The sequence below is a fragment of the Patella vulgata genome, chromosome 5 (genome assembly GCF_932274485.2).
Source record: "Patella vulgata chromosome 5, xgPatVulg1.2, whole genome shotgun sequence".
Classification (NCBI taxonomy): domain Eukaryota; kingdom Metazoa; phylum Mollusca; class Gastropoda; family Patellidae; genus Patella; species Patella vulgata.
This window is the reverse complement of record NC_065883.2, coordinates 54345986-54371559: the sequence shown is the minus strand read 5'-3', so window position 1 is coordinate 54371559 and position 25574 is coordinate 54345986. Positions and strand designations below refer to the sequence as shown.

At 38.1% G+C, this 25574-nt stretch overlaps 1 protein-coding gene and 1 pseudogene across 2 annotated transcripts in view; both read right to left on the bottom strand.

The window, feature by feature from the left end:
• Window positions 1-25574, bottom strand: part of LOC126821237 (glutamate receptor ionotropic, kainate 2) — a 92152-nt gene that overhangs the window by 38952 nt on the left and 27626 nt on the right. The gene's annotated exons all lie outside the window — the stretch shown is intronic.
• LOC130012900 (uncharacterized) lies at window positions 4906-5661 on the bottom strand (annotated as a pseudogene).

Here is a 25574-nt window from a genome sequence, read left to right as displayed (position 1 = left end):
CCCAAGTTCTTTCCAAACATCTTGTTTCTTGGTTGTGTCTTTGTAATTGTTATCTGTTTTGTCATAGAGTATGGGATTTCTCTCCACAAGGATGATTATTTCCTCTGTCCTGTCCATGTTGTGGACACAGCACACAAGGCCAGGCTTTTCTTGGAATGGATTGAGTTTCTATTTTGGGAGCTGATGTAATAAACGAAATGAAATGGGGTTTAACGTCCTACTGTTCTGCTCCGAACTGGGCTAATGAAGACGGGCATACGCCATACAATGTGCTATGAGGGAAATTTAGGGAAAGTACTCACTGATTGGCTAAAGCTCGGTTCACTAGCCGAAATGCCGGACGCACTTTACAAAAATACGCTCTGGGAGCAATCAATCCGGCTTGACGGACGCATTTGTTTTTGTGCGCAATATGTGCCAGATTCTATTTGAACCCTTTCTCTAAAAGTAACTAAAGTATACCAGTACGTTCACGCACGTATTTACAGATACGGATACGGATGTAGTATGAACGGACCTTAAAAGAATCGAAGGAGCCACCGTGTCGAAAGCAGTAGATAATCTTATAAAATTAAAAATGTACATTTTCTATTATTAATTTCCATTAAAACATCATTTCAAACCCGGGTTAAAGCGGTTTCGGTACTGTGAAATTGTTTATAAGCACTTTGAAATGGTTCATAGAAACAGTTATCATATAGATGGGCCTTTATCTAAGAAGCAATGCATTTCTGCAATATTTTAGACAAAAACGCTCATGCTGTATCTCACCCATACCTCATCTGGATGTTCAACCAAATTGGAATTATTAGAGAATGAAGCATCGTCCACCTGACTTCTTCCATACGAAAACCAGACAATATCCCTGAACCTACCTGTTTCGCCACCCTTTCCTTTAAAGGTAGCTTTGAAAATTTCTCAGTAGCAGCTTTATAATCAACGATATCTCCATTTTCTATAGAATTAACATTAAAAGGTTGGCTAGGACGACTCTCGACTGTGATATTCTTCCAGTCAGAAGGTATCACCGGTTTTCAATTTTTTTACGCTTCTAAATACAGCTAAAGTCCCTGTTATTTGGCAAACATTATGACCACGATGTAAGACATAATGGTTTATTTCTGTATATAGCCTTCAATACATCCATTCCTAAATAAATTCAGTTTTTCTACTCCATCCCGTTTTCTTTCTATCAGTATTTTATTAAGGAAGCTGCTAACCTCAGACGACCATCTTATTGCAATTGTTTCATTCCATATATTTAAATTTTCGTTATGGTAAACTTAAGCATCGCTTTAGAAAATTCTGTAATATGTTGTCTTATGGTCTGTCGTGTATTTTCTTCCTTTGTGGCATGATTACCATGTTTATCTCGTTGGTCTACTGGTGGTACGGTACATTTTCGAACATACTGAAGTTGTTTCGTCTTAATACATAGAATACCTTTTAATGCAGATTGGCATATTTCAACATCTACTTTTTTGAAATATGTATATGATGCTTTCCTATATCCTTCCCTGGGAATATCCTCTGTTTGTCTACTTGTTGGTGAGCTTTTTCTAATATAGTCGAGTGCGAGAACGCGACGAAACAGGGCGAGGATCTGGTCCCGAAAAACGAGATTATTTTGACCTGGACTTCTCGCTACCCCGTCTTTGAAAATCCTCGACTTCTCGTTCGCGCCCGGTCTAGTGGATAATGTTTTTCATTTAGGTAGGAATATTGAGACACGTATTATATACGGTGACTGATGGCACATCAGCTCCAACCGGGCTATATTGCGCCAAATAAACGAGACAAATTAAAACAATATCACAGATATGTACTTATATATGTAAATAAAAACCATTATCACAGAAAATATAATTAAACATAAATATATCAAATCTTTTACATATATAAATATCTAAAACGGAATAAATGATAAATTATATACAATCAAAATGTTGAATAAAAGTTCGTCTCTTAAAAAATCTACTGCATTACAATATAGACCCGGTTGGGCAAACAACTGGTGTGGTGACTGACAACGGTCATACCGTGATCTACTCAATCAAAATGTACCTGTCAAAGGAACATGACAATGTTCACATTCTGGCTGAGGCTCTCGCTTTAATATGAAAATGTGAGTTAAAAATGTATGACCGATCTATGCGAGAGCGACACAAAACAACTTCGCCCTCCTGTTGGTTCTGTAGGAGCTTGGTCAGTCTCCTAAGAGAGGCTTGATGTGATGAAATTTATTTGTGCCTGCAAGATCCCAAGACCGTTGCCTGCGGTCGCATATAAACTGCTTTATGGATGATTTAAAATCAGTGAATGGTTCCGATTATGGAAGATCTAAAAAAGCATACTTTGCAGCTGAGTCTGCTTGGTCATTCCCTTTGATATTCATATGGCGAGCCAGCGAAGGACCATGTCCTTGCTGATGAACTCGTAAGATAATAGCAAACAATAAATGTCTGCTATCAATGGGTGATTAAGCTGTTTATTGCTAATTGCTTGTAAAGAGGACAAAGAATCAGAACAAATTATGTGTTTTGATTATGCCTTGCCTCGAGTCGTTCGTTGTTCAACAGATTATAACTACTTGAATTGATATTATTTGTTGTCTATTTCTTGCAATGTCCATGTAGTTTGTCTTGTCCGCCGGTTTGTCTTATCGGTTTTGTTTCGCGTGTAGTGTGGTCATACCCAGATGGATGCTGATAGTATCCACAGTACAATCGAATGCCAGCTGCCAGAATTACGTCGATTGCACGAAATAGTCTCTCACCGTGTGATGTAAGATGTATCGCATATATTTAAAAAAAAAAGATAATAGTAAATTAAAGTATTATACGTCCATTCGCTTTTGAATCAAAGTTGGAGAACCGATCGTCACGGAACTCCGTGTCTTATGGACCGGAGGCTCCGTGCAGGGGAGGGGGGGGGGTGTGTCCATCAAATGGAGTCCAGCCATAAAACTATTCAATTGTTTTTTTTCGGACAACTAGTTTCATTTTGTATAACAATCGTTGTGAAACTAAATCGGAGAGATTTCGACAGTTTTTACGTATTTTTGAAACAGGTTTCGAAGTGTTTTGTTTCTGTTATGCAAGATCTTTTTCCACAGGCACTTGAAGGGATTAAAATAAAACTTCTTACTACTCTTTGAATATATATTACAGTAATAAGAAGGTGTATCAGCTGCCATTTTGTTTTGACTTGTTGACATTTCGTCTGCTATCATCTCATAATACTCACTAGTTCTAACACTTCCCGTCGTATTTATTGCCAACAGACGTTATTTGATCATTATACACCTTCCACTGTAATTAAATTGGTCATTTTACAGCGTTATTAATTACAAATCAAACTTGAAGCGTGATCACTTGGCTATTCGTATCTTAGACGGACCGGAAGAAAGACGAAATGAGGTCAAAGGAATTCCCTTTTGCTTTTGTTTGTAGCAGTCGGTATCACCCAGTCCCTTTATAAACCTATCCATTACTCGAAATTTGCCTAGGAACTGGGTGATCCAGACTGCACCAAAATACAAACACGCGGCCTGCGGCCTCGATCAACAGCGGCCTCGCTTCGTAGGCTCTATCATTTACCATGTTTTACATGTGGCCTTTGAAGATAAAATCAACGAAGCTCAATCACCTTCAAGAAATAAAATCTTACAGTTTCGTCGCTACTTTCTAACTAATCTAAGTTTAGAACATTGGTTATTTATATTGTATAGACAATTTTCATTAACGTGGTAGGTAAGATTCACTTAAATTAGTTTACATTGCTATACATTGCATTCCTGAACATCATGTTAGTACAACCGTCAAATTAATGATAATCTTTGTGACTCATTACATTCAAATTGGTGTTATTGTTTAGTCAATTTCACACGATTGTATTGTTCTTGTAAATATTTTCGGTCAATTAGACAGCATAGCAGTTTACTTTTTAAGTTATGTATTTCTTACTAGATTGTTAAAAGTTAAATTAACAAAATTGTTATTTATTTATTTTAATAAACAATACAACTAATTCCTGATTTACACGGGGAACCGCGGTGGCTCGGCGAGTAAGAAGCTAGATCGCTAGCATGGGAGTCTCTGGTTCGCTGATGTGTTGGCCCAGAATGTTCCTCCGATTTTTCAGGCGTGGTTTCAGACTGTGGAACAATTTACCTCCACATATCCACGACAGCAAAAACCCCACAAGTTCCAAATCACAATTAAAACCTCATTAGTTTACAAACAATGTTATATGTCTAATATAAAGTTAGCAATCAACAGAAACCAGATCGCTCACTTCATCATCTTAGACCTGCGCCCTGCCTTTGACACGTTAGATAATGAGATCTTGTTCAAGTGTTTAGAAACTGTTAATGGGGTTAATGCTGTTGTATTGCAATGGATGACATCGTACCCGCAGAAAAAACCCACAGAAAATTCAATGCAAGAGATCAGTTTCCAAATCTAAATCATTAACTATTGGCGTTCCCCAAAGGTCTGTGGTAGGTCTCTTCTCTTTCTCATCTGTATCTTGCCACTCGGTCAGCTAGTAAGAAAACGCAGTGTGTTCAACCAGGGATTCGCTGATGATACTCAGATATACAACATTTTTGCTCTTGGTAACCCCGATTCTGTGGCATTATCCTTAAGGAAGCTGGAAAATAGTCTTACGCTGTCATTCGTAAATGGATGCTGAACAACAAACTAAAACTGAACAATGATAAATCTGAATTTCTGGTCATAACAATTAAATTGCAAACATACAACGCCTTTACAACGCTTAGGAATAAATTTTGCTATAATGTGGCGCTTTAAAAATGAAATTATAGTAATAATAAACTAAATTGTATAGATGTTTTAACATAATTTAAAAATATCTGAAGGAGACGTAGAAGTTAGAAAGCATTTAATGTTTTCGAAATTTTCCTGTGGCATCGTCTTTTCCACATTGATCCCATAGAAACAGCTGTCCATTCATAGCCACATACACGGTTGGTCGGTGAATTGATTTTAAAACTCCCAAACAAAATCCAATATTGAATTCTGCATCCGAGTTCTTAAATGTCTCTGGTAGAACCAGTGAACACAATAATTTTACCAATCTTCGCTCTTGCTATGAATTCTGCTGTTTTAATCATGGTATCGGTTCCGTGGGTTATCATTATTCTGTTCTCGGGAGAACATGAGCAGACTTCTAACAATAGTTACCTGTAACGATAGGAAAATCCCGTACTTTAAGAAATACACCATAAAGCATGTCGCCATATACGTAACTTAAACTAGACAAAAAAAGAAATCCGAAAGAGGATTTTATTTATTGCTTGAACACGATTTGAATGGGAATATGTGAAGTAAATTCGTGTATCAATTTATTTTCTCCATGATATCTATTAAATACAGTACAGAATTCAGAGTTTTACTGAAACCGGATAACAATAATAAATGATTTCCACCGCTAGCGTCAGTCTGTTGAAATTTGTTCCGTGGGCCACATTTAAACCCTTGGTGAGCCAGATCTACCCTGTTGGCCACTGGTTTGACATCCCTGATCTAGATCATAACTACCTTTCGGTATCTGTAATATCTTGATTTTGCTACCATTAAGGCCGTGTCGTTCTAAAACTCTCAAAGCTGCAGATTCACCAATTTCGAAGGAGTAGCCGAGTTTTATTTACGAATTGTACCGTTCATTAAATGATGTGGAGCAGTTCTGGCACATTGATGACAGAACAACAAATTTCATAAGTTCTTTAATTCCGAAATGTCAGTCAATCTAACTCTTGGAACTTTGACTTTGACTAGTTGATCTGATAACTAAAACCGCAGAATAGCCTCTCATCAAGTCAAGTGAAACAAACATGTTACTTAAAGATCTGATACAGATCAAAAAATATAGCAAGGAAAATGATGTGAAGACGAAAACTCTGTTAACGAATATCGCAACAACACAAGAGTGTGACAGAGAAGACACTGCGCCAGAGGATATTGTGAGGAACAAAAGTCACTTCAACCCCAGGCGGGGCAAGGACGTGACGCTGGACAATTTCATCGACTATTTAACCAAGTTGACACTCTCTATAAACCGCAACGCAAAATCAAATGTGTCGAAGAAGGAACAGTGTGCTCAAAATTCTTCCATGTTATCATCCGGATGTGGAATATTATGAGAGAAACGTCCTTAACACACTTGAAGTATACAACGGGTGTATACAACCATAGATTCGAACCATGATAAAAGAACAATGGGATTAATAAACGGCTTGATTCAAAATCATAAAAACTAACTGACGGACAACGAACAGGATTATCTCCTAAAATTCGAATATAAAACAAGTCAGTTTTATGGTCTTCCAAAAATCCATAAATCCAAGATGATCAAAGAGTCTATTAAACACCAAAATGCCGAATTCGTCAGTGTTTTCCAGCCAGACGATCTCCCATTCAGACCAATAATTGCCGGTCCGTGCTGCCCTATGAATAGACTCTCAAATCTTTTTGATAGCTTACTTAAGCCGTACGTGCCAAATGCAAAATCTGTTATTCGGGATGAAATAGAGTTTGTTAATAGATTACCCCAAAATCTGAACGACGGCGACGTTTTCGTAACCATTGAGGTTTGACAGGCGACCCTACACCTTGTCACGTACAACTGGGGATTCGAAACCACGCCAGTTGACTCAGTGACAGGCTTTATGATACAGTGCGCACGTGCTAACCATTCGCCCATCCAACCCCCCAACAAATTACAAACAAATTCTTGGTATAGCGATGGGTACCAAGGCGGCACCACAATTAAGTAATTTAACAATGGGATTTCTTGAGGAAAAATGTTTCTCAATTGTAGAAAATGAATATTTAGCAAATCCGTTGAAACGATTCCTAGACGATATATTCTGTATTTGGAATGAGCGAATTGGAAACGTTGCAGATTTGCAACAAATAATGAATGATTTAGATCTAAATATCAAATTCCCAATTGAAACGATCTGCAAATCGCATTCTTTGACGTTCTAGTGAAACGAAGGGGATAACTCCTTATAACGGATATGTATTCTAAAGAAACAGACACCAAAAACTATCTTTCTTATAAATCATGTCACCCACGCCATAATATACACTCGTCTTTAGCTAGAAAAATATGCACAATTGTGATAGATGAAGACCTCCGGATTCTCAGATTAGGTGAGCTATAAAGAAATTTATTGAAACAGCATTACCCCTTCGAAGTAATAGAAGTTGGGATAAATAAGGCTTTGGTAATTGATATCCAAACATTGAGGGCTACTAAAGCAAAAGACAGTTCGGATAATATTATTACCTTTGTCGCTACTCATGTTGCGACCATTACGCCAAATAACAAATATAATTTTCATAAGTTTACGTTTAGTGTCAACGACAATATGAAATGTGACACAAAACATCTTAAACATATCTTGACTTGCAATAGGTGTCTAAATTTCTACATAGGGGAGATGGGCACGCATCTACGGGATAGAGTACGCAACCATCTACGGGATTCTAATGTTTGTAAATAGACATACCTTTACCTACAAGTAATATTCCCAATTTTCCCTTTTTATAAAATGAAAACCGATGACATCACGAAAAGGAAATTAATGGAAAACTATTTATTAAAAAAAAAAAAAAAATACGTTCCTCGACTTAATAGTCAATAAGTAACAATTGGCCATTAACTTCATTTATTTTCTTAAATCTATCCCATGATTATCTTCCACCCATTGTTCTTAAATTGAACCCCTATACTACAGATTAACACATGTGAGTACATGATTTCTATTATACTGTTAAAAATAAATGTAAAATTACAGTGAAAAATTAATTTCGTTAACATAACGCTGTAATGTAAAAATACCACTGCATGTGATGCAGGACGGAGGGCCGGACAAGGATAGCTGTCTAGTCATTCGGATGGGACGAAACGCTGAGGTCCCGTGTACACGTTAGTGTGCACGTAAAAGATCCCTATTAAACTGTTATAAAATTATATGTATATTTATTGTTATACTTAAAATACAGTGTCCGATTTGTAATATCACATAGTTCGTTAATTTACTTTTAGAACGATGTAAATACATATGAATACAAAGCTTATGTAAGATTACATCAAACTTAATGTAGAAATACAGCTATAAAATTATGTCCGTTTACTTTATGTGAGCTGTACATTAACAGAAATTAACAGAATTGCCATTTGAATTATTATTTTACAGCAAATTGTGAAATAACTTTCAAATAGTGGCCATATCGGTTATTCCCTCTTTGGCCACATGTAAGATTACATCACACGTACTGTAAAAATACAACCATATGTCAGTTTACATTATTTGAGCTGTATATTAACAGAAATGCCATTTGAAATAGTTTTTTTTTCACAACAAATTGTCAATTTACTGTCAAATAGTGTTCAAATCTGTTATTCCCCTTCGACCACATATCGAATTGTGCAAATAATTTACTGTTATTGTAGTGTATTTAGACTCTATAATAATATCACAGTCAGTTGTAGTGTCACTCCTGTTCTATAGGCAGTACCTTAAGAGTTATCTTAATGTCAAGTGACCTATCTGGCATATCATTCTTGTTGTTATGGACGCTGACATATTGTTTTCCAAGTACCGTATTGAATAAACCTTTAAATATGGAATTACGATGGTAATATTTAACAATTGGCGACGAGGATTGGATAATTAACGCACGAAGATGTCTGCGAAGCGTTTGTACCGGCTGACGAGATTATTGCCTGTTATTTAGCCAGAATCGGGCAGTATTTCATCGCTATAGACCTGGACAATAATCGAGACAACAGGGCAACACGTAAAGCGATTTTACTGAGCAGCATTGGTGCAAAAGTCTTCAAGACTCTGACAGATTTGGCATTTCCCCAACCACCTGATGAGCTTTCTTACGATGAGATAGCAGAGCTTCTCAAGAAACATTACAAGTCAAAAACGCTGGTGGTAGCCGAACGGAACAAATTACGCCGGTTGAAATAGACACACGCACAGACTGTTACGGAATTTGCTTCTAGTTTACGACAAGGGGATATGTATTGTGAATTTGCAGGGGCTGACAACTTGGACCAGAATTTGAGAGACACATTTATTGCTGGAATTAGTAACGAAAGCACCCAGAAGAAAATCTTGACACAAGGGCTTTGGACATCGCTCTCGCAGATGAGGCAGCCTCTCAGAACGTAAAAAGATCTTTTGGCTGAGGGAGAAAGGGTTCATAAAGTACAGCCACCCTATCATCGACCTTCTTATCGCAGACGTTGTGAACGATGTGGCATGTCAAACCACAGCACGAATGACTGCAAATACGCTAACGCTACATGTTACAAATCTAAACAAAGGGGACACCTACGTTCAGAATGTAAACCAGCGGCTGCCAGGCAGGATACGCCCACATTTTCGAGAGATGGATAGAGAACAAGCTAAAGACGCGATTTTTCGTACAATCAGGGGCCATAATTCAGGAAGTTACGGTCCGATATGCGCGAATATCAAAAGGAACCAAGATCTTTGGGTTATAAACTTACATTTCGAGTTTCAACAAAATCGGATAAAAATTGTGACCTCTATAGGGTCCACAATCTTGATATACCATATTTTTATGCTATTTGAGAACGAACGGCGGCCATTTTGTCTGTCAATTTTGAGCCGATTGTCACGAAATTCGACCTCAGCTGTCCATAGGGTGTAACGGTGATATAATAATACGTTTTTTTTAAATCCGATAAAAATTATGACCTCTATAGGGTCCACAAGCTAAAAACACGCTTTTTCGTATAATCAGGGGCCATAATTCAGGAAGTTACAGTACGATATGCGCAAATATCGAAAGGAACCGAGATCTTTTGGTTATAAACTTATATTTCAAGTTTCAACAAAATCGGATAAAAATTGTGACCTCTATAGGGTCCACAACCTTGATATACAATATTTTTACGCTATTTGAGAACGAACGGCGGCCATTTTGTCTGTCAATTTTGGGCCGATTTTCACGAAATTGGAACTCAGTCGTCCTTAGGGTGTAACGGTGATATAATAATACGGTTTTTTAAAACGGATAAAAATTATGACTTCTATAGGGTCCACAAGCTAAAAACGCGATTTTTCGTACAATCAGGGGCCATAATTCAGGAAGTTATGGTCCGATATGCGCGAATATCGAAAGGAACCAAAATCTTTGGGTTATAAACTTACATTTCAAGTTTCAACAAAATCGGATAAAAATTGTGACCTCTATAGGGTCCACAACCTTGATATACCATATTCTTACGCTATTTGAGAACGAACGGCGGCCATTTTGTCTGTCAATTTTGGGTCGATTTTCACGAAATTCGAACTCAGTCGTCCGTAGGGTGTAACGGTGATATAAAAATGCGGGTTTTTAAATCGGATAAAAATTATGATTTCTATAGGGTCCACAAGCTAAAAACGCGATTTTTCGTACAATCAGGGGCCATAGTTCAGGAAGTTATTGTCCGATATGCGCGAATATCAAAAGGAACCGAGATCTTTGGGTTATAAACTTACATTGCAAGTTTCAACAAAATTGGATAAAAATTGTGACCTCTATAGGGTCCACAAGCTAAAAACGTGATTTTTCGTACAAACAGGGGCCATAATCCATGAAGTTTCGATCCGATACATGCCAATATCAAAAGCAGCCGAGATCTTTTGGAGATAAACCTATATTTCAAGTTTCGTCAAAATCGGATAAGAATTGTGACCTCTAGAGTGTCCACAAACAAATTGTGGACGGACGTCCGGACGGACAGGGGCGACGGCATAATACGTGCACATGAAAATGTGGGCGTATAAAAACGATCACCTCCGTCAAAGAAGAAACCTAGTGGTAGGAATTGGAAGAAGAAATATTACAAACAGCATCAATTCTCTTCTAAAGTGAACAATGTTGATACCGGTACAGACGACAATGATTCTGATGATTTTATTGGATCAATTCTTAAAGTCACACAGTCGAGTAAGCAGTATCATGGTCCAATTAAAGTTCCAGTTACATTATCTGGTTCACCTATTTCTATGGAACTGGATACTGGAGCTTCTATAGCCATTATGGGTAAAAACGACTACAGACAACATTTACGTCATATACCAATTGAAGAGGTTGATAGAGTTCTACATGCCTACAATGGTGCTAAATTAAAAGTTTTAGGTCAAATTCACGTAGATGTAGAATACGAAAATCAAAGTGCACGACTACTATTAATTATTGTAGACGCTGATAATTCCGCACCCCACTGATTGGCAAAAACTGGTTACGAGATATACGATTTGATTGGCCAAAATTACTTCTTGGAGAAGGGCAATTTAGAGTCAGAGAAAAGCTATCAGAATTAAAGGACAGATATAGTGATATTTTTAAACCTGGTCAAAGTTACGTAAATGGTGTAGAAGCAACATTGCATTTAAAGGCTGACGCTATCCCAGTCTTCCATCGAGCAAGATCTGTACCTTTCGCTTTACGCCCCATCTGAAAACTGATGGAACCGTGAGACTATGCGGAGATTACAAGGTTTCCGTAAATCAAGCTATTCACACTGACCAATTTCCTATACCAACACCAGAAGAGGTATTCAGTAAATTGGCTGGCGGAAAGAAGTTCAGCCAAATAGACTTAAAGTGCGCCTACCAACAGATGCGACTTGATGAGAAGTCACAGGAACTTGTTACGGTGAATACAATAAAAGGGTTGTTTAGATATACACGTCTTCCTTATGGAATTTCGTCTAGTCCAGCCATATGGCAGCGATTTATCGAACAAGTGAAATCAGGACTTGATGGTACATGCGCAATTATGGACGATGTTCTAGTTACCGGGAAGGACGAAAATGAACATTTGCGTAATTTGGAAAATGTATTCCAACGATTCAGCAAGTATAAACTACGAGTCAAGGCTGAAAAATGTGGCTTCATGAAAGAAAGTGTTGTATATATGGGACGTAGACTATCTGAGCAGGGTATTCAATCCACGGAAGATAAGGCAAAGGCTATACGTAAGGCTCCGACACCAACCAACGTTACAGAGCTTCGCTTATGGTTGGGTATGGTGAATTTCCATGCAGTTTCTAGCAAACTTATCATCGAAGATGTACCCTGTAAATGAACTGTTAGGCAATAAACCATGGAAGTGGTCGCAGAAGTGTGAACGTGCTTTTAACGACATCAAGGAACTTATTAGCTCAGAGAAACTTTTAGCTCATTACGATGCAACATTACCGTTAACGCTGGCAGCAGACGCATCTCCTTACGGATTAGGTGCTGTTATATTTCATACGGATGGAAATGGTAAACAGCAACCTATAGCGTATGCATCACGTAGTCTGAACAAACATGAAAAGGGTTACGCCCAGTTGGATAAAGAGGCTTTATCAATTATCTTTGGATTAAAAAGATACCGAACGTATTTGTATGGTCGTTTCTTCCAGATTCTATCAGATCATAAACCACTTCAACGTATCCTGGGACCAAAGACTGCTATCCCAACTCTTGCAGCACAACGCTTACAACGGTGGGCAATACAGTTATCTGCTTTCGATTATGAACTCCATTATATTTCGTCAAAGGATAATGTCTTTGCAGACGCTTTATCAAGGTTACCGTTACCTTGTACGAGTAAATCATCTGATCTTGAAGAGACTGTTTTCAATACAGGAAAAAAGATTCTCGATAGTTTCCCAGTGACAAGTAAAGAGATCAGGCGTGCTACACACGTTGATAAGGTTACCTCTCGAGTTTTAGATTTTAATAGGAATGGATGGCCGATAGAGGTTCAAGATGAACGTTTGAAACCTTATTTTCAACGGAAGCATGGAGCAAGATTGTATTTTATGGGGATTAAGAGTAGTTGTTCCAGAGAAATATCAACAAGATCTTCTAAACCAGCTACACTCATCTCATCCAGGTATGGTTGGTATGAAGGATTTAGCACGAAGCTACGTATGGTGGCCCAACATCACTCAAGAGATAGAAACTTTAGTACGTCAGTGTTCAAGCTGTCAACAAACACGCAACTCTCCATCAGTTGCTCCCTTAATGCCCTGGATATGGCCTAGTGCACCTTGGTATAGAGTTCACATCGATTACGCTGAGAAAAATAGGCAAAATTTTCTAATCATTGTTGACTCATATTCTAAATGGCCAGAAGTGATTCATATGAAAAGTACAACTTCAACCGCAACGATTACTGCAATACGAGACTTATTCAGTAAATATGACATACCGTCTCAAATTGTGAGTGATAACGGACCTCAGTTTGTTAGTGAGGAGTTTCAAACATTTTTAAAGAAGAACAATGTCAAACACGTAATTTAATCGCACCATATCATGCAGCCAGTAATAGTGCAGCCGAACGCATGGTTCAGTCGTTCAAACGTGGACTTACTGCTAGTAAATCTAGTGGCCGGACCTTACAACAAATTATTGACACATTCCTACTCGCATATCGTTCCACGCCACACGCCACTACAGGATGTACTCCTTCCAAACTGTTTTTTGGATGTGAGTTAAGGACAAGATTATCGCTTGTAAAACCTAATTTGAAAGAAAATGTTCTAAATAAAAAAAGCGATCAGAAATTACATCATGATAAGAGACTTCCTTTAAGAGAATATTATCCAGGAGATCCTGTTCAAGTCAAAGATTTAAGGAAGGAGACATAGTGGCCAGGAACTGTCACAGAAAGGACAGCGCCGAAATCATATAATATACTATTCAAAAAAAGTAGGGGATATTTGATTTTTAAGTGTTATTAAAGTCACCTAATGAAACTGACGAAGAAACAAATGACAAAATGAAATGAAGTTCACATTCATCGATTTATTCCAAATGATCGTTAGACTAAGTAAGGCACAGACTGACCATTATAAGGGTAAAATGATACCCGGGGTCAAACAGCAAAGTTACCACAGCATCACAACCAAGTCAGTAACGGGTAAATCCTCCTCTGTTTGCCAAACAAGCATTGATCCGACGTGGCATACTCCTAATGAGACGTCTAAGGTCATTTTGGTCCAGATTGTCCCATTCCTGTTGCAACGCAGCAGCAAGTTCTTGGACATTGGCAGGACGTTGTTGACGTTGACGTAACCTCTGTCCAAGCATGTCCCAGACATGCTCGATGGGGGAGAGGTCGGGACTCAGTGCTGGCCAAGGTAATGTGGTGATGTTCTGTTGTTTGAGGTAACCTGTAACGATCCTGGCCCTGTGACATCTTGCGTTGTCATCCTGGAAGATGAAACGGCGGCCATGACGTCGTGCGAACGGCACAACATGGACTGCCAAGATGTTGTCCCGGTAGTACTGGCCTGTAACACGCCCTGCAACAACATGTAAAGCCGTTCTTCCAGCAACAGTGATGCCTCCCCACACCATAACAGAACCACCCCCAAATCGATCATGTCTGATGACGTTAACGTCTTGGAAGCGCTCGTTTCGACGACGCCACACCCTCCTACGTCTGTCCAAAAAATCAACAGTGAACCTTGACTCATCTGAAAACATCACATTGCTCCAGCGTCGATTATCCCAGTGTTGACGATCCCTACACCAACGACGTCTTGCCTGAATGTGATGATCTCTCAAACAAGCGATCACGCGAGGACGTCGGGCGCGAAGGTGACCTCTATGCAGTCGATTCCGAATCGTCTGGCCACTCACTCTCACACCAGTGTCTGTTTGAAGACGAGCGCTGATCTGATTTGCTGTGATGACACGATTTCTCAAGGCCAAGGTATGGATAAATCGATCCTGGGCTTGAGTTGTCGCCCTTGGTCGACCTGAGCGTGGTCTGTCCTGTACAGATTGTGTATCACGGTATCTGGACCATAGCCTGCTTATGATAGACTGAGAAACATTCATCGTCCGCGCCACAACCGCCTGTGTTGTGCCGATCTGTAGCATGCCAAGGGCACGTAACCTTTCATTTTGGGTAAGCCGACGCATATCAAAATTTGTTTTCTGGTCACTAAAACAATTAAACTGATGTTTCCACCCTGGAATTCAATGCCACAATGACTGTAACATTCAAAGTCAGAGTCGTGCAAATCTTGGGTTGGACCCCCATGATGATCCCAAGCATCACCTGCATTCCATGCGGTAGCTATTGGTGCGTTTGGGCGTCACATGTAACTGGAAATGTTTCTTCTGTTAGGTTCTATAGTGACTTTTTTCGTAGTCATTTGCATATTTTAGTATTATGCCCCCAAAATCAAATATCCCCTACTTTTTTTGAATAGTATATTATCGTGTTAGATGACGGTCGTGTTTGGAAACATCATGTAGACCAAATGCGCAAGGGAGATAACTACATAAACTCGGATCAAAACACAAAGCGTGAAAATGATGAAAGTTATAAATCGTCAAATCCAGTGCACATTCCAACTGACAATTTGTTGAACGTTAGTTATTATAACACTCAACCAGTAAATGATGCGAGTATAGCACAACCATATGACTTAAGTTTGGATGCTTGTGTACAACAAGGAAATCAACCACAATGTCGATATGAACGTCATAATGTCGCTCAATATGAAACATCAGCGAACGGAAGTGATAATGTGATAATGAAATTGAAGAAGATACTGACATTTCTAGTACTGTGGATAAATCTAAATCAACTATACAAACGACAAGGCAAAACACTCTTTACCTTCATCACTGAAACTAACGACATCAGGAAGTAATCCAGCTAAATGGAACATATCATACAACGATCCCTCAAGTCAGTCATGCCAGTTCTTACGTCATTCTTCCCGAGTTACTAAACCACCTGATAGACTGAATTTGTAATTTCGGACAAACACTAATTATATTTTCAATTTAAAGTGCAAACGATGCATTTGTGTTAAATAGTTATGTTACGTTTGTATGTGAATTACTCATGTTGCTAAAGACATGGCATTGATTATCGAATGATGTTTTGCACGCCCGGCTGAAAGGTCAGCAAAACTGTATGTGTTCGCGAAGATCTGACCTAGGACTACTTAGCCGAGTGGGGACAAACACATTCAACGTATATTTCAAGTGTAAATGTGTAAATTTACTACAAGTCAGTGTTAAAATAAAGTCAATTTACTGGCAACTTTCTGCCAGTCAATTTACGGTAAAAATACACAAACATTATTTACAGTGTAGTTAACGATATACTATCTATAACCATAGACAATGGTAACTATAGCCAATTAAAACCAGTGTTACTATGTAAATATTATGTATAAATATACTATACTGTCCATCTTTATACAATGACATTATTTATGAATAGTCCACAGACGGACGAAAAGTACTTTAAAATGTTATTAAACCATTGTTGAAATCAGTTTGCGTCGGCATACCTTTTATCTTTTCACCGTTTACCGTGAAACAAAGTAGTGCAGCTTTACGGTTGCTCTAATATTTCTGGATAGTAAAATCGATTTAAATAACATAATTTAGAATTACCCCCAGTTTGTATCAGACGAACCCTTTCTTCTTCAGTCATCATCCAATGCTTACAATATTATTAATAAATGGTATGATTTAAATAATTAATAATGTGTCCTGTAAAAGAGAAACAATAAGCAGAAGACGGATTCTTACAATTTGCCGAGGGCATATAGGTAGTGGATACGAGGGCTGGCTGAAAAGTTCTAAGCCCGAAAAGCATAGATAATTTGGGTTGAAACAAACAAATTTGTGTCACCAACAAGTAGAAGCATTGAATAAATCATAGACAGAGAACTGTAGTGTAATTATTGTCTTCGTACCAGACCATCTTTTGAACCTGCCTATTAAAATCACCAGAAATGTAACTAATTGTAAGGACGAACCCTAAGACAGCTACATGCCGACATGGTCCCCACTTAAGGCGATGATGCTATTCCTTTTTCTGACCGGCATCCGGGCTTTGCAACATCGTTTTCGAAAGTGTGTACACGCATTTTGGGCGTGTCTATTAGGGATAACCCACCGCACAAACTGTCTGGCAGTGGTCATTCATGATTCCGGTCGTGGTACTGAACAACTCCAAAGCTGTTTTAGGAGGTAAAGATTTCAGCTAATCTAACCTAGCTATGGACTGGAAATTAGATAACTCTTGTCAGGGATACTCCACCACTACAAATGTCTGGCAATTACATAGCTCTGTCAGGGGTTCCCCGCCACTAGAAATGTCTGTCAGAGTGTTTTTATAATACCGGAAGATGTACGGTACACTGCTGTGCGAATTTCATGTGGTACACTTTTGAGCTAATCTAGACTAGTTGGGGGCATGGCATTTTAGGCTTGGAATACTACACTCACCACCAGAATCCCGGCAGACTTACATTTTGATGATACCAGATACAAATGCATTGATACCATATAGGAGAAAATTGGTACGCTTTTCAGCTAGGTAAACCCCCCGGGCTCCCGCTCTAGTATTTTTATACCGTATTTAAGTCGAAAGAGAAGGGTTATATATTATACATAGTGTTTTATATTATGATTATTACTTTTAAACTATGCATTAATACTGTTTACAGGTTATTTGTGTTTTGTTTCCAAAACAAGGCAAGTAAATTAGCGGAAATGAGCTCATTGGTAGAGGTGAAGCCAAAGTTCAGTGTTTTACCTCTAAATAGGCCCGACCAAGATTTTGTTTTCATTCTGCGCAGTAGTAGAATCTATCAGAGGGTTGTCGATGTAGTATAATATACACCCACACACCATTTCATAAAGAACCCCTGTGTGGTCATTTCAGCCTCGGCATTTGACCGCCTTCAGCTTAACGACTAACAGACCAGTTACCTCGTCTTATGTGTTTAAATCTTCGAAGGATTGCCAAACATTGTCAACGTAACCCACAAATGTGTCCCTATTGGGTGCGTTGACAACGGCGACTATATAGAAATATCTGAGACAAAAGGATGCATCATGTATAGCTAAGTTGGTATTCACAAAACTGTTTTGAGGGTGATGGGAGATACGGTCCAGTGCGGTTTTGTCCCACTTTTGCCTTACATATTTAATTAGTATTGGGTAGTATTGGGTAAATCATCTCGCCGTACATTGGCTGAATAATTCTTTTGTAGAATTGATAACTCGAAACCAAGATACGGCAATATTGAGCATATGTTTTTATTTAAAGTGTATAATAGTGATTGAAATTAATAGTGGAATCTGGTAATAGCTCTTGTAATCCATCGTCATTTAGCCATAAAATGCACAGAGTAGGATCAGTGCGCATTGGGTGGCCAATATTTAATATAGTTATTTATCACGTTCCACACATGTAGCGTTCACAATAGGAAGTGTAATAGATGTCAAATTTGGTTGTGGATTGGTAATAATTCCATAGTTTATCCAGTTACAGCAAATTTCTTTTTTCGGGGTTGCTTCCCTTTATGTTTGTTTTATTTTAATTGAAGCGCGTTATCACTGCATGCCTGGGATCGATTCCATTTTGACAGTGTGTCTTGTCCGCAGGTTTTATTTTATTTTTAAGTTTGGTCCGCTTCTCGTTTATTTACTATTAAATGGTTGGTGGTCAGGGAAGAATCAGGATAGTAAGAAGCTTTCTGGCAAGGAACGGCCTCTAATCATATACACATTGCCATGCAAGTAAAAGAGCTCTTGCCAGTTAGGGTTCGGTAAAGAGTAGGCATGGACGCAGCTGTCAGTGCGAAAACCCCTTCATCAGTCAGGTTGATGATGAAACCAGCACATTAAACCACATTTCATTTAATTTGGTTTACGTGCATGTTCTTGGAAAATAAATCAATCCTGTCTGACTATTGCCACCAGATTTAAAATATTTGCCAAAAAGATGCAATAAAGCATACTTTTCCATGTGGCCTGGATTTTCGGGAATCATGTCGAAGTCAGTCTTTTAATTTAAAGAGGCAGTCTTTTAATTTGACATAATCTGCACACTTTTAAACAAATATAGCGGATGTCAATACTTTGATGATTTTCAATAGGTTTAACGAACGATAGTGAAAATCATTTCACTCTTTTGATTTTTATCAATAATTAGCTGAGTCTGAATATGATATTTGTATTTATTTTTTGAAGGGTGTAGTAATACTTCTAGAAACCGGCAGATTTTCGCTTAAAGTAGCTAAGTCAATTTAAATCAACATTGATGTTGTGATTCCACCGGGAAAAGATGGGCTTCTGATATCCAATATTTAAGACAAAATAAACATTTTACCATAGGTACACGAATCGTGTACCATAATACGGTTCAGCGCCATTTGCATCAAGGGAGTCGAAGAAAGTGGCTAGACATATTCACGAGTAATGTCAAACGGTGACGTCATATTCTTATCTGGAGAGCATGCGCAATAAATTCTATTGGTGAAGACTGAATAACCAGACGCTAGAGATTGCGATTCGATTGAGACGTCTGGCGTATTTCGCCGAACATAACTGATTAGATATTACAGTAAAAACAGAAACAAATGAATGTTAATCAGTTTAATTACATTCATATTACATTATTATATACGTTGCGACACATTTGTGCCACTTTCTACGTCCCAAATATTAGCGATTTAGCACCTTTAAAAATACGGCTTCAAAAAGAGCTGAAGAAATTATTTATAACCATTCGTTATAGACCATTTTTGATCTGAATAAAATGATAGTTTTCCTATAACAGGAATAAAACATTTTTGCCGGGAGTTACAAAATGAACGCTATTTTCACATTAACGAGTTTGAATAACGAAAATTGATGTCAGAAAGTAATTAATCAATTGTCATTACGCGCCCATTCAGTCGTTACATTTAGCAACCTATGTATAACAAGGAATAAACCCACTTCAATAATCATAGCTGTAGTAATGGTTGGGTTAAAAATCAATTGATTTTGATTAGTGTTATTGCTAAGCAACTTCTGCATACGTTAAAGCATTATTTGTTATTCAATCGGATTGGAAACAGGCAAAAGCCTATATAAGTTCTCTCCAAAATATATTTACAACTAGATGACTATTCATCCCTATCCCGCGCCCTTACAGTTGTTTGGAAGGCATAAGGAATGCAGCTTCTTGGAATATCAATGGGACAAGCCAGAAGATGTATACTCTGACCACAGTAGCTCGGCAGGGTCCCTAGTCCTGTAAAGTCGGCCCACCAGCCTTTGCCTACCGCAATTAGCTGTTGTATGTTAAAAAATAAGTTTTTACATCAGAAAATAAAATACTATACTAGGTTGATGTTTGTACAAAGTTTCAAAAAGATTTCTTGATAAGATAATAAAATATGTTCCGGAAACGAAATCGGGATGGAAGGACGGTTATAAGAACATCATTCTTCGTGTTTACAGTAGCTGGGCATGTTGAACAGTTCCAATGGACGGCATTTAGTCTGCTTGACTTTATTTGGTACTTGTAACCATTGTGTATTAAATTTCGACCACCTCGATTATTACCCGAACGCTTGCCATTTTAAAATAAATATAATTTCGACACAGATCGACCATCTATTTATATTAATATAGTGAATTGAATTCATGTTTGAAATCATAACGTCGGCATGAACTGTGTTCAAAATGTCATTAATTAGCTGGTTAATAAATTTTATTAAGAGCTCATTAACGCTGAACACTAGTGAACAGTTCTTGAGTGACTACTTTTAAACAGACTATAGTTTTCAATCAAAGGATTAACAGTCTGCCGGCTAAGTGGGAACACACCCATTTCAATATCCCTCTCTAACTACGTTCGGCGCGGGATAATAAACAATGGTTGTTTTAAATGTGTGTTAATCTGTTGTATATGGGTACAATTTAGATACAATGAGTGGAAGATAATAAAGTGATAGATTAAGAAGTTAATTAATGGCCAATTATTACTGATTGACTATTAAGCCGAGGAACGTATTTTGTAATAAATGGTTTTCCATTAATTTTCTATTCATGTCATTGACTTTCATTTTATAAAAAGGGAAAATTTGAAATTTTACTTGTAGGTGGTTTGCACATCTAAACTTATATGTCTATTTACAAAAAAAGGACCATTTTCAATATTACACTCCCGTCGAAGGTTGCGTACTCTTTCCCATATGTGTCTGTCCCCCCGATGTAAACATTTTGCCCACCATTACATGTCAAGACATATATGAGATTTTTTATGTTACAATTCATATTGGCGTTGACAAGTACAGTTATGAAAATCATATCGATATTACGGTGTAACGGTGATATATTCGAACGGTTTTTCAAATCGGATAATAATTGTGACCTCTAGAGGGACCACAAGCTAAAAACGCGATTTTTCGTACAATCAGGGGCTATAATTCAGGAAGTTACGATTCGATATGCTCGAATATTGAAAGGAACCAAGACCTTTGGGTTATAAACATGCATTTCAAGTTTCATCAAAATTGGATCTAAAGTGTGACAGCTTGAGCGTCCTCAACCTTGATATACTAGATGTTTAAACTGTTTGCGTACGAGGGGCGGCCATTTTGTCCGGCAGTTTTGTCTGATTTTCAAGAAATTCGATGTAACGGTGATATTTTTGTAGGTTTTTTTTTTAAAATCGGATAATAATTGTGACCTCTAGAGGAATTACAAGCTAAAAACGCGATTTTCCGTACAATCAGGGGCCATCATTTAGGAAGTTATGATCCGATATGCGCGAATATCGTAAGGAACCAAGATCTTTGGGATATAAACATTGCATTTCAAGTTGCATCAAAATTATGACCTCTATAGAGTCCACAGCCTTGATATCCAAATGAACTAAAAAACATTACAGATATGTGTCTAATATTTCGTTCCTTGGCAAACTTTTAGAAAAGGTTGTGTTTAATCAAGTCGATAAGTATCTATCCGATAACTCCATGTACTGCAAGTTCCAATCGGTATATCGCAAATTCCATTCCACCTATGTCCTTCTGGTAATAATTGACCTTTCAGCGGCTTTCGATGCGATAGGCCATTCCATTCTATTACAACGTGTGCATAGACGCTTCGGATCCAGTTGTAAAGCCCTCTCTTGGTTTGAAACTTACTTAGTCGGCAGAAAACAATCTGTGAAAGTAGGCTCTGCATCATCAAAAGCGTCAGTATTAAAATATGGCGTCCCGCAAGGCAGTGTGTTAGGTCCGGTTTTGTTCAGTCCTAACTGCACACTACTTGAGGACATTATAAACCAGTATGGCCTTGATTTTATGGTTTACGCTGATGACACTCAGATCTATTTTTCATTTAAATCCGGTGACCTGTGTACTGATTCAATAGAAAAATGTGTAGATAAAATCAGGGCATGGATGGCAGCAAACAGACTTGTACTTAACGACGGCAAGACAGAGGTCATATATTTTTATTATAAATTTCGAAATCAGTCTATTTTAAACACTGTTTGTATTGATAGTGAATTTGTACATCCTGTAAGTAGTGTTAGAAATCTTGGTTTTAATCTTGACAACGTATGCTCATTGTCATCACATATTATTTCTGTATGTAGATCTGCAAGTTTTGCTTTGTATCGAATAGGCCGAATTAGAAATATCTTAGACCGCACCAATACTGAAAAACTGGTCCATGCTTTTATCATTTTTCGTTTAGACTATTGTCTAAGAACGAGTCCGTGAGAAGACCATGCAAATTCTGCAAAAAGTGATAAGGCAGCAGGAAACCGATTTTGATCAAACTTGGTGGTTGGTACCCCGGGGGACCTCAGACCCCACAGAAAATAAAGTAGGTTTCTGCTCCACCTGATTGCGGAGCTTGGTCGCCCCGATTTTTTGGGTTTAAAACGACGCTATTTTCAGTGAGAAAAATACCATACTTTTGACGGCAACTGCGGCTTCGGTACACATTTTTCGAAACTGTTCATAATGAAGTATGAACCACCTTGGGTCCCCCTCAATATATGCCCAATATCAACGAAGTTCAAGTTGGAGTGTAGAAATGAGACTAGTTTGAAAAACCTAGGTATCCAAAACACTGAAATTAGACCCATTTTAAATCGCGTTTTTCTCGACTGCGGCGGGGTGCATGGTCGACATCGACCTTGAGGGCTGAAGTATATTAGTGACACATAATTTATCTGAAAAAAGTTTCACTGCATCGGATCTATACAAATCACAGGAACCCTGGGAACTTTGGGTATTTACTCGCTTTAGAAGGTATTTTTTGATTGATTATCTTGATCTCTATTGATTTATCTTGATCTTAATTTCATTTCCACTCTGATCATATCATCATATTCATTGCAGTGTGTGCCGTATATTCATTTATGACCATATATTGAGGACATCAACTCTGAATTAAGCATTCATGATCCTGACTCTCTTCATTTCTTTGACATCCAGTCTCTTTTAAAATGTTGTGAAAAGAGAACTGTCAGTATGCTGTGCCACTTTTTGCATTCACGATTTGTAACGTTTTATATTATGTATTTTCATTTAGTGTGTTGAATCCAGTGTCCTTTTTCACGAGTACACTGTATAAAGCGAAACGGTGTGAAATCAAAAAATTCGAACCGAATGGTGATATGAGATACAGGCCTATATGTATTACGAGTTATAATATTGCTAGTAACTGTATATGTATGATATGTACATAATATATATGGAATACTATTCAAATTAATGATATCTTTACATTTCGTATATTTCTTTTTATCATCGTCTCATATACTCAGATCAAGTTTGCGGCGATGTTTTTGGCCATATTCCCTTGACGTCTCTGTAAAAACGTGTGGTAATGACAGAATCGTAATGTACATGTGATGACCTTTTCAGCAATATGTCACATGGGTATATTAGTGTCAAGTCCAAGAAACCGGAAGTGACGTCACTGATACCGGAAGTGCCCTTCTGGGCTTTGTATTACCGTGGGGAAGCTACATTCGAAATTTCATCTTGATGTATGGCAGAAAAGTTGACAATAACTTAACTTACATCGTATCCGAAAGTGTCGTAATATCTGCCGAGTGTGCCTACTTTCAACACTCGCTCCGAAAAACTGGGGCGAGCTGCATCCAATATTATTGTTGATATATATAGTGGAGATAAAGTACTAAAAGCACATGTATTCACCCTCGCCCCCCCCCCCCCCCCACGCCGCCGCAGTGAAGAGAAACGTGTCGAAACATAGCCTATTTTATTTGATGCCATGGACTTCATGTGAGAGAGAGAGAAATGGGGTTTAACGTCCACTCGACACAAACTAGGTCATTTCGGGACTAACATATGGTTTAATTTTATTTCAATAATTCGCTTGCGCGTAGGGGTCTTTAGCAGTGGGAGGAAACCGGAGGACCCGGAGAAAACCCACGAGGTTGGACAGGCGACCCTACTCCTTGTCACGTACAACCGGGGATTCGAAACCACGCCAGTCGACTCAATGACAGACTTTATGATACAGCGCGCGCGCTAACCATTCAGCCATCCACCCCCCTGGACTTCATGTATCGAAACTCTAACCCAGGCTCTATGGCTGGATTCAAGTGAAAATAATTTTGTGGAATATTTCAAGGGACAGTAGGCCTACAAAATCCCTAAAAAGAATTTCGTTCAGGTGAGTATCCGTTGCGTGAGTGAGACTTAAAATTTAGTTAAGAAATGCATTAAAATTAGCCATTATTTTTAAGAAAATAACGAAGAATAATTTCTGTGGGTACTGGTGGGATTTGGATCGCAATATGCCCGCATGTGCATCTGGGGGTCCTAAGGAACCAACAGTGGTTGTAATGTTGTATGGTCCGGATTCATGATTTAGGGCCTTGTCACATTTTGCATGCTTTTCTCACGAACACGTTCTTAATGCACCGGACTATCTAATCAAGCGTATCCAATGCCTTCAAAACTCCGCTGCACGCCTTGTCTGTCACACTACGAAATCTTTACACATCACTCTCATTCTTTTCTCACTACACTGGTTACCCATCGCACAACGAATCCATTTTAAAATTCTACACAATCAAGAGCACCTTCGTACTTACGTGATCTTATCTCCTGTCGTCAGTCAACTAGAACCACCAGATCTTCATCAGGAATACAACTGTTCGAGCCACGTTACAAGCAGGAGTTTTATGGCAAACAAGCGTTTTCTATTGTCGCCCCTCGTCTTTGGAATGACACACCTTTAAATATCCGTAATGCTCCATCACTTGAATCTTTTAAATCCCAACTAAAAACTCACCTTTTTAGCATAGCATATTATCAGTTTTAATTATTTAATTATTATATTTAATTGTGGATCTACTTTTAACGTAAATGTTATTTATATACATACATTTTGTTGTTTTTCTTTTTGATGTTGTACCGCCTATTGAGATCTATGTTGATGTAATTGTCGTTAAATAATAAATATTATTATTATTACCATATGTTTACACTATTTGCGTACGCGGGGCGACAATTTTGTCTTGCAGTTTTGGTCCGATTTTCACGAAATTCGAACTCAACCAACATCACGGTGTAACGGTGATATAATATTCGAACGGTTTTAAACATGCATTTCAAGTTTGATCAAAATCAGATGAAAATTGTTACCTCTAGTGTGTCCACAAGTTAAAACCGTGATTTTTCGTACAATCAGCGGCCATAAT